Consider the following 11,114-nt stretch of genomic DNA (forward strand, 5'->3'; position numbering starts at 1 on the left):
TCAAAATTTTGGTATCGCAACAACCCCAGTCAGCAGACACATCACAGGTTTCATTTCCTTACTGTAAAGAGTCCGAGCGAGAGCCGTGACCTGCTGACCGGAGAGATACCGTGGAGCAGACTCTTAAAGGGATATTCCACTCGCGGTTTCTGTAGCTCAGACCACGGTATTAATGGGGATAGCCCTTTAATGATGTACACAACTCAATTCTTCACCTCTTCAAGATCTCCACTTGCTGCAAGTGAACGGCTGAAAACCGGATACAGAGCCAACATGGCGGTCTTAGGTGGACACAGAGGGGACCAGCAACCACTGGTGCCACCACCATTCTGCAGGGGGCATAGACTGCTGTCCGGGGTGCACAGGGCATCTAGAGAGATGAAATATTCTTACAGCACAAATCCTTCCCCCAGAAGGTACCCTATATACCTGTGCTGCAAATACACTGACTTCTAATTTCAAAGAGCAGGGCCCCTGAGGGCCCCCCCGGCAACACAGACTCAGCAGGAGCCACAACATAAACATTTCTCACCCACTACAACTTCTCCAGCAGGCTGCTGACAGCCGCCAGCACCAATTGTTTCCTCAAACTACATTTCCCATGATGCTCGCGCAGGCAAACCTACGGCAGGGCATGACGGGAAATGTAGTGCAAGAAGGGACTGAGGGGGGGAAGCGGAACAGGCTGTCAATCACCGAGCACAGAGCGGCGCAGGGGGAGGGGGGGCGCACGGCGGAGCGAGGAGGGGCCCCGGGAGCTGGATACCGTGTCCGCCCTCCTTACCGTGCGGGCTCCGCGGGATGAGCCACGACCGAGCCTTCTCCCTCCACCGGCCGGATGTTGTCAGGCCGCGACCGTCACCACAGCACTTCCGACTGAGGGAGGGCGAGCGCCGCGGCGGTGTATTTATAGGCCAGAGGGGGCGCTGTGGAGCCCGGACTAATCATCCTGAGAAATAATAGTGATAAGAATAATAATAAAAAAATGATTATTATTGTTATTATTTATTTTATTCTTCATTATGCATATTATTATATTATTATTATTTTTATTCATTTTTTTATTACAAATGTTGACTTTTAATAATAGTTCAGAAAGAAGCATCAAGTGTGAATCTGCACCTAACCTCTGTACGGCGCTGCGGCATATGTGGGAGCTATGTGACATTTACCGTATAAATCCGTACATTTATACGGTAAATGGGGCGGACTGGGAATGTAAAGTGGCCCTGGAAAAAAAAAACTAAAAGTGGCCCCGTGTTGTAGCTGGGGTCTAATTGACAGAAGGCGGAACAACACAAGTAGGAGGGACAGCAATAGATACCGCCCCTGCAGAACCAAATACTGTATCACCAATGATCCAGGTACTTAGAGGACCTCTCACCGCCCCTGACATGTCTGTTTTAATAGCTTCATGCATTCCCCATGTAATAACAATTCCGGAGCATCTATTCTCATGTCTCTATGTTGTGCTGTTCCTTTATTATTTCTACTAGAAGTTATGAATAAATTGCTCTACAGTAAGGGTACAGAGGGGGGTAACCAGTTGGGGGCGTGTCTCTGCACAGACTCACTTTATCCAATCAGTGCTGCCATTTTCAGACTGTGCAGGGACACGCCCCCCCCCCAAATGGTTACCTCCCCTCTGTACCTTTACTGAAGGCTAATAGCAATTCATTCATAACTTCTAGTGCAAATAATAAATAAATGGAACATAGACCGTTGTTCGGGTCCGCATCCGAGCTGCCGTTTTTGCGGCTCGGATGCGGACCCATTCACTTCATTGGGGCTGCATAAGATGCGGGCAGCACTCCGTGTGATGTCCACATCCGTTGCTCCGTTCCATAGCCCCGCAAAAAAAATATAACGTCCTATTCTTGTCTGTTTTGCGGACAAGAATAGACCATTTCTACAATGGGCAAATTGCAGAAGGCACACAGGCGGCTTCCGTTTTTTGCTGATCAGCGGTTTGCAGACCGCAAAAACGGGCACGGTCGTGTGCATGAGGCCATAGAGACATAAGCCAAAATGCTCCAGAATTGTTAGTACGTGGGGAATGCATGAATCTATTAAAACAGGCATGTCAGGAGTGGTGACTTTAAAGGGCATCTGTCAGCAGTTTTGTACCTATGACACCGGCTGACCGGTTACATGTGCACTTGGCAGCTGAAGACATCCGTGTTGGTCCCATGTTTATATGTGTTTAATATATGCAAATGAGCCTCTAGGAGCAACGGGGGCGTTACCATTACACCTAGAGGCTCTGCTCTCTCTGCACCTGCCGCACCCTCTCCAGTTTGATTGACAGGACCAGGTATGATGACGTTTTCACTGTCTGGCCCTATGAAAGGTGAGGCTCAAAGTGCAGAGGAAGCGACAGTTGCAGAGAGAGCAGAGCCTCTAGGTGTAATGGTAACGCCCCCGTTGCTCCTAGAGGCTCATTTGCGTATCTTAAAACTTCATTTTTCTCAGCAATGCGGGCACATATGGACATGGGACCAACACAGATGCCTTCAGCTGCCAGGTGCACATGTAACAGGTCGGCCGGTGTCATAGGTACAGAACTGCTGACAGACGCGCTTTAATGCTGAGAGCATCAGAATGTTATGTACCCGGCTGACAGCTGTGATCAGGGCTCAGGCGCCCCCTGGACATCGACCAATGGGGAATTCCCTTGTAGGGTCTATGACCAATCTGCCCCTGAGTCTATATAGAGCATACAATCCTGTATATATCCCCATTATATCATACATCTGCCATACACAGCCTTCATATAGGACGCCTCCCTATATACAGCCCAGATATCCATACATCTCCTAAATACGGTCCGACTCACATCCTCTGCGCTGCTCAGCTCTGTCCGTGTGCTGGGGCACCTTTATAGCTAGTGACACCTCCACCGCTAGCTAGCTACAAGCAGGAATCTGCAGCATTTCCCTCTGTCAGTGCTGTGTCTGTGGCTGCACTCGTAGGGATGTGCCTGCTGCTATGTGAGGCCGTCGTCCGCAGCGCGACCCCCACATCAACCTGCGACTCAGCTCAGCCTTTTTTACGAGGCAGTTAACCCTTTCCACTGCTACCATACTATGACCCCATTATAAAGGTGCTGTCTATGTCCCCCATTATATAGGTGCTGTCTATGTCCCCCATTATATAGGTGCTGTCTATGTCCCCCATTATATAGGTGCTGTCTATGTCCCCCATTATATAGGTGCTGTCTATGTCCCCCATTATATAGGTGCTGTCTATGTCCCCCATTATATAGGTGCTGTCTATGACTCCATTATATAGGTGCTGTCTATGTCCCCCATTATATAGGTGCTGTCTATGTCCCCCATTATATAGGTGTTGTCTATGACTCCAGTATATAGGTGCTGTCTATGTCCCCCATTATATAGCTGCTGTCTATGACTCCATTATATAGGTGCTGTCTATGTCCCCCCCCATTATATAGGTGCTGTCTATGACTCCATTATATAGGTGCTGTCTATGTCCCCCATTATATAGGTGCTGTCTATGTCCCCCATTATATAGCTGCTGTCTATGTCTCCCATTATATAGGTGCTGTCTATGTCCCCCCCCATTATATAGGTGCTGTCTATGACTCCATTATATAGGTGCTGTCTATGTCCCCCATTATATAGGTGCTGTCTATGACTCCCATTATATAGCTGCTGTCTATGTCCCCCATTATATTGGTGCTGTCTATGACCCCATTATATAGGTGCTGTCTATGTCCCCCATTATATTGGTGCTGTCTATGTCCCCCATTATATAGGTGCTGTCTATGACTCCATTATATAGGTGCTGTCTATGACCCCATTATATAGCTGCTGTCTATGTCCCCCATTATATAGCTGCTGTCTATGTCCCCCATTATATAGGTGCTGTCTATGTCCCCCATTATATAGGTGCTGTCTATGTCCCCCATTATATAGGTGCTGTCTATGTCCCCCATTATATAGCTGCTGTCTATGCCCCCCATTATATAGGTGCTGTCTATGCCCCCCATTATATAGGTGTTGTCTATGTCCCCCATTATATAGGTGCTGTCTATGTCCCCCATTATATAGCTGTTGTCTATGACTCCCATTATATAGGTGCTGTCTATGACTCCCATTATATAGGTGTTGTCTATGTCCCCCATTATATAGGTGCTGTCTATGTCCCCCATTATATAGGTGTTGTATATGTCCCCCATTATACAGGTGCTGTCTATGACTCCCATTATATAGCTGCTGTCTATGTCCCCCATTATATAGGTGCTGTCTATGTCCCCCATTATATAGCTGCTGTCTATGACTCCATTATATAGGTGTTGTCTATGTCCCCCATTATATAGGTGCTGTCTATGTCCCCCGTTATATAGGTGCTGTCTATGCCCCCATTATATAGGTGCTGTCTATGCCCCATTATATAGGTGTTGTCTATGTCCCCCATTATATAGGTGTTGTCTATGTCCCCCATTATATAGGTGCTGTCTATGTCTCCCATTATATAGGTGCTGTCTATGTCCCCCATTATATAGGTGCTGTCTATGTCCCCCATTATATAGGTGCTGTCTATGACCCCCATTATATAGGTGCTGTCTATGACTCCATTATATAGGTGCTGTCTATGACTCCCATTATATAGGTGTTGTCTATGACTCTCATTATATAGCTGCTGTCTATGTCCCCCATTATATAGCTGCTGTCTATGACCCCATTATATAGGTGCTGTCTATGAATCCATTATATAGGTGCTGTCTATGTCCCCCATTATATAGGTGCTGTCTATGTCCCCATTATATAGGTACAGTCTATGCCCCCATTATATAGGTGTTGTCTATGACTCCATTATATAGGTGCTGTCTATGTCCCCCATTATATAGGTGCTGTCTATGACTCCCATTATATAGCTGCTGTCTATGTCCCCCATTATATAGCTGCTGTCTATGACTCCCATTATATAGGTGTTGTCTATGTCCCCCATTATATAGGTGCTGTCTATGTCCCCCATTATATAGGTGCTGTCTATGTCCCCCATTATATAGCTGCTGTCTATGTCTCCCATTATATAGGTGCTGTCTATGACTCCCATTATATAGGTGTTGTCTATGTCCCCCATTATATAGGTGCTGTCTATGTCCCCCATTATATAGCTGCTGTCTATGTCCCCCATTATATAGGTGCTGTCTATGACTCCCATTATATAGGTGCTGTCTATGTCTCCCATTATATAGGTGCTGTCTATGACTACATTATATAGGTGCTGTCTATGTCCCCATTATATAGGTGCCGTCTATGCCCCCATTATATAGGTGTTGTCTATGACTCCATTATATAGGTGCTGTCTATGTCCCCCATTATATAGGTGCTGTCTATGAATCCATTATATAGGTGCTGTCTATGTCCTCCATTATATAGGTGCTGTCTATGACCCCATTATATAGGTGCTGTCTATGTCCCCCATTATATAGGTGCTGTCTATGACCCCCCATTATATAGGTGCTGTCTATGTCCCCCATTATATAGGTGCTGTCTATGTCCCCCATTATATAGGTGCTGTCTATGTCCCCCATTATATAGCTGCTGTCTATATCCCCCATTATATAGGTGCTGTCTATGTCCCCCATTATATAGGTGCTGTCTATGTCCCCATTATATAGCTGCTGTCTATGTCCCCCATTATATAGGTGCTGTCTATGTCCCCCATTATATAGGTGCTGTCTATGTCCCCCATTATATAGGTGCTGTCTATGTCCCCCATTATATAGCTGCTGTCTATGTCTCCCATTATATAGGTGCTGTCTATGTCTCCCATTATATAGGTGCTGTCTATGACTCCCATTATATAGCTGCTGTCTATGTCTCCCATTATATAGGTGTTGTCTATGTCCCCCATTATATAGCTGCTGTCTATGTCCCCCATTATATAGCTGCTGTCTATGTCCCCCATTATATAGGTGCTGTCTATGTCCCCCATTATATAGCTGCTGTCTATGTCTCCCATTATATAGGTGCTGTCTATGTCCCCCATTATATAGCTGCTGTCTATGTCCCCCATTATATAGGTGCTGTCTATGTCTCCCATTATATAGGTGCTGTCTATGACCCCCATTATATAGGTGCTGTCTATGTCCCCCATTATATAGGTGCTGTCTATGTCCCCCATTATATAGGTGCTGTCTATGTCCCCCATTATATAGGTGCTGTCTATGTCCCCCATTATATAGGTGCTGTTGATGTCCCCCATTATATAGCTGCTGTCTATGTCCCCCATTATATAGGTGCTGTCTATGTCCCCCATTATATAGCTGCTGTCTATGTCCCCCATTATATAGGTGCTGTCTATGTCCCCCATTATATAGGTGCTGTCTATGTCCCCCATTATATAGCTGCTGTCTATGTCTCCCATTATATAGGTGCTGTCTATGTCCCCCATTATATAGGTGCTGTCTATGTCTCCCATTATATAGGTGCTGTCTATGACTCCCATTATATAGGTGCTGTCTATGTCTCCCATTATATAGGTGCTGTCTATGTCCCCCATTATATAGCTGCTGTCTATGTCCCCCATTATATAACTGCTGTCTATGTCTCCCATTATATAGGTGCTGTCTATGACTCCCATTATATAGCTGCTGTCTATGTCTCCCATTATATAGCTGCTGTCTATGTCTCCCATTATATAGGTGTTGTCTATGACTCCCATTATATAGCTGCTGTCTATGTCTCCCATTATATAGCTGCTGTCTATGTCTCCCATTATATAGGTGCTGTCTATGTCCCCCATTATATAGCTGCTGTCTATGTCCCCCATTATATAGGTGCTGTCTATGTCCCCCATTATATAGCTGCTGTCTATGTCCCCCATTATATAGCTGCTGTCTATGTCTCCCATTATATAGGTGCTGTCTATGTCCCCCATTATATAGCTGCTGTCTATGTCCCCCATTATATAGCTGCTGTCTATGTCTCCCATTATATAGGTGCTGTCTATGACCCCCATTATATAGGTGCTGTCTATGTCTCCCATTATATAGGTGCTGTCTATGTCTCCCATTATATAGGTGCTGTCTATGTCCCCCATTATATAGGTGCTGTCTATGTCCCCCATTATATAGGTGTTGTCTATGTCCCCCATTATATAACTGCTGTCTATGTCTCCCATTATATAGGTGCTGTCTATGTCCCCCATTATATAGCTGCTGTCTATGTCCCCCATTATATAGCTGCTGTCTATGTCCCCCATTATATAGGTGCTGTCTATGTCTCCCATTATATAACTGCTGTCTATGTCCCCCATTATATAGGTGCTGTCTATGTCTCCCATTATATAGGTGCTGTCTATGTCTCCCATTATATAACTGCTGTCTATGTCTCCCATTATATAGGTGCTGTCTATGTCTCCCATTATATAACTGCTGTCTATGACTCCCATTATATAGCTGCTGTCTATGTCCCCCATTATATAGCTGCTGTCTATGTCCCCCATTATATAGCTGCTGTCTATGTCCCCCATTATATAGCTGCTGTCTATGTCCCCCATTATATAGGTGCTGTCTATGTCTCCCATTATATAGGTGCTGTCTATGACTCCCATTATATAGGTGCTGTCTATGTCCCCCATTATATAGCTGCTGTCTATGTCCCCCATTATATAGCTGCTGTCTATGTCCCCCATTATATAGCTGCTGTCTATGTCCCCCATTATATAGCTGCTGTCTATGTCCCCCATTATATAGGTGCTGTCTATGACTCCCATTATATAGCTGCTGTCTATGTCTCCCATTATATAGCTGCTGTCTATGTCCCCGATTATATAGCTGCTGTCTATGTCCCCCATTATATAGCTGCTGTCTATGTCTCCCATTATATAGGTGCTGTCTATGACTCCATTATATAGCTGCTGTCTACAGGATAGGGGATAAGCATCTGATCGGTGTGGGTCTGGCTGCTGGCGCCCCCTGATTATGAGAAGGGGGGTGTCCTCTTTACCCCTAATAATGGAGCTCAAGGTTAAGCATGTGCACTGAGGCTCCAGCCCTCTGGGACTGCTGGTGAGTACAACGCGGGACTACGTGCAGCAGTCCAATAGAGAATAAATGGGCGTGCCCACTACCGATCCATTCATAGGGGCGCACGGACTTCGTTATGGCTTCTGTTTGTAACAATTCCATTACCCCCAGGAATGTGGCAGCACTGCAGTATACTTGGCGTCAGTCTGTATGCCCGGCGCTTTGTAATAAACCAAAACCACAAGATGTACAGAATATAAACAGAACCTGGGAGTAAAATCATCATCATCACCGTTATTATCACTGTGCAGAGCGTGAGCTGCTGCAAAATAATATCATTCCTTTATATAGTTTATATTATTATGTACGGCAGATATCTAACCAGTGGCATCATACAGTGTAGTATTGTACAGGTATTATTACAGGGTCTGTCATTGTGATATCAGATATTGTGTATTATACAGTGTTACAGTCCATGCTATGCTGGTATTGTGTATTATACTGTATTACAGCTATGTATTCTATGATTTTATGTTTTATACATTATTATTACAGTGTATTCCATTATAATATTATAGGACATTGTGTATTATGCATTGTTATATGGAGGACACTGGTAAACTATGACAATATTATTGTGTATTATACATTATTATAGTGTATTCCATAATGATATTATAAGACATTGTGTATTATAGATTATTATTACAGTGTTTTCAATGATGGTAATATAATATATTGTGTATTATACATTGTTATTACAGTGTATACCAGTATGATAATATAATATACTAGCTGAAGGAGCCAGCTTCACACGGGTATATTTCATCTATTTCATTTCATGTTTGTGTGTGTCGTTAAAAGATATCGACAGTATCCCCCATAACAGTGACCTCCGACCTCCACAGCCCCCCACCCCTTAACACTGACCCCCCCCCACAGTGCCGCGTCTCCTTAAAATGGGACCTCCACAGCAGCCCACCCCCTTAACTTTAACCTTCACAGCAGCCTGCCCCTTTAACAGTGAGTTCTACAACACCTCACCCCCTTAACTGTGACCTCCACCATTCCCAGCCCCCTTTAACAGTGACCCGCTGCCTTTGCCCTAACAGTGACCTCACAGTACCCCACTGCCCCTTTAATAGTGGCCTCCACAGTCCCCTCCTCCCTTAACAGTGACCTCCACAGTGCCCGCCCCTTTAACATTGACCTCCACAGCGGTCTGCCACCATAACAGTAACATCCACAGTGCCCTCCCCTTTAACAATGACCTCCACAGCGGCCGCCCCTTTATTAGTGACCTCCACAGTATCCCGTGTCCTTAAAGGGGTATTGTCATCACGCTGTTTTATACTTACCTGCTCCCTGCGCGCTGTCCACTTCCTGGTTTCGGCAGGGGGCGGGCTCCATCTTGATTGAAGTCTTCTCCGGGCCGGGCCACGCGCTGGACTGAACGCGCACACCGCCGCGCATGCGCCCTGGTGACTTCTTCCTGGCAAGTATACTATACTGGCCAGGAAGAAATCACCATAGCGCATGCGCGGCCTCGGCGTGCGCTTTCGGGACTGCGCGCGGCCGGCCGGGAGAAAAGAAGTCGTCTGCGCAAGCGCGGCCACTGCGATTCCGGAGAAGAGCGGTGGCCTTAACCAGGGGAGACGGAAGGCAACAGTCAGGTAAGTATATGTTCATTTTCTTCTAAGGGGTGGGAATTAGTTAATTAAATATATTTAGAAAAATTATCACTGTTAAATCATTAACAGATTTAACAGTGATCATTAAGATGGGAATACCCCTTTAACAGTGATTTCCACAATAAACCCGCCCCCTTAACAGTGACCTCCACAGAGCTCCGTTCCCTTAAAACGTGACCTCCACAACACCCCGCCTCCTTAACAGTGACCTCTAAAGCACCCCGCCCCTCAACACTGCCTCCATAGCGGACCGTCCCCTTAACTGCGACCTCCACTGTTCCTTGCCCCCTTAAGAGACCTCCACAGCTTCCGCCCCTTTAACAGTGACCTATACAGCATCCCGCCCCCTTAACAGTGACCTCCACAGTGGCAGTCCCTTTATTAGTGACCTCCACAGAACCCCGTCTCCTTAACAGTGATTTCCACAACACCCCGCCCCCTTAACACTGGCCTCTACAGCAATCTGCCCCTTAACACTGACCTCCATAGCGGACCATACCCTTAACTGTGACCTCCACAGCAGCCGCCCCTAGGGTGGCCAGAGGTCTGGTTTTAGGGCGGACAGTCTGGCTTTCAGACTCCCTGTCCCCCCTCCGGTGCAGGGCCTGGACGGACACAGGGATGTCCCTTTGAACAGCTCACTCTCAGACAGCAGCACTGTGCTGTCTAAGCGTGAGCTGCAGGGAGAAAGTCACCCTCCCTCCCACCCCTGCAGCTGACAGAAGTTGTTTTTTACCTTCATTTTTTCAATCCCTGTCGGCTGCGGAGTGGGCGTGGCTTAGCGGGACCTGGGGGCGGGGTTTTTAAGTCCGTCTTTTGAGAGTGGCCTGTATGGCCACCCCACCTGCCCCTGAACTGTGACCTCCACAGCACTCCGCTCCCTTAGCAGTGTCATCCACAGCGCCCTGACCCTATAAAGCTGACCTACAGCAGTGAAGAAAAATGGTTGGGTTGTTATGGAAACCTGGTGTAAAACTGTGTGTATGTGGAGACTAAGGGTCTGTGAGCTTCTATTGGCTGATAAGGGTCATGTGACCAGGCTTCTATTGGCTAATGCATTTTTTTTGGGAATATCTCAGGAACGGTACATCCTAGAGAGCTGAGACCCGCTGTAAAACCTTCCCGGACACCTGATGTACCTGCGTGCCAAATTTCGTGATTGTAAATGCAACGGTGCGGATTCCTTTAGTGGACATATATACACTCAGCTTTATATATTAGATTGTGTATTATACATTATTATTACAGTGTGTTCCATGATGATAATATATTGTGTATTATACATTATTACATGAGGATAATATATTGTGTATTTTTATTACAGTGTATTGTTATACATTATTATAGAGGACTTCCCAGATCAGGAGGTCTCCTCTGCGCCCGCGTCTCCTCCAGACATTACGGTAGCCGGCAGCCGTATT

General features: G+C 46.1%; 1 protein-coding gene across 3 annotated transcripts in view; it reads right to left on the bottom strand.

Moving 5' to 3' along the window:
* ATG4C (autophagy related 4C cysteine peptidase) overlaps window positions 1-879 on the bottom strand; it is a 36,142-nt gene extending 35,263 nt beyond the window's left edge. The window contains exon 1 of one of the 3 annotated variants that reach the window (XM_040407541.1): window positions 782-879. The gene's annotated coding sequence lies outside the window, so the exon portion shown is untranslated. Of the gene's footprint in view, window positions 1-532; window positions 712-781 lie in introns of those variants that run through there. The other 2 variants (XM_040407544.1, XM_040407542.1) reach the window with 2 other exon arrangements.
* Between the last annotated feature and the right edge of the window lie 10,235 nt (window positions 880-11,114).

This window comes from Bufo bufo, chromosome 9 (genome assembly GCF_905171765.1).
Source record: "Bufo bufo chromosome 9, aBufBuf1.1, whole genome shotgun sequence".
NCBI lineage: Eukaryota > Metazoa > Chordata > Amphibia > Anura > Bufonidae > Bufo > Bufo bufo.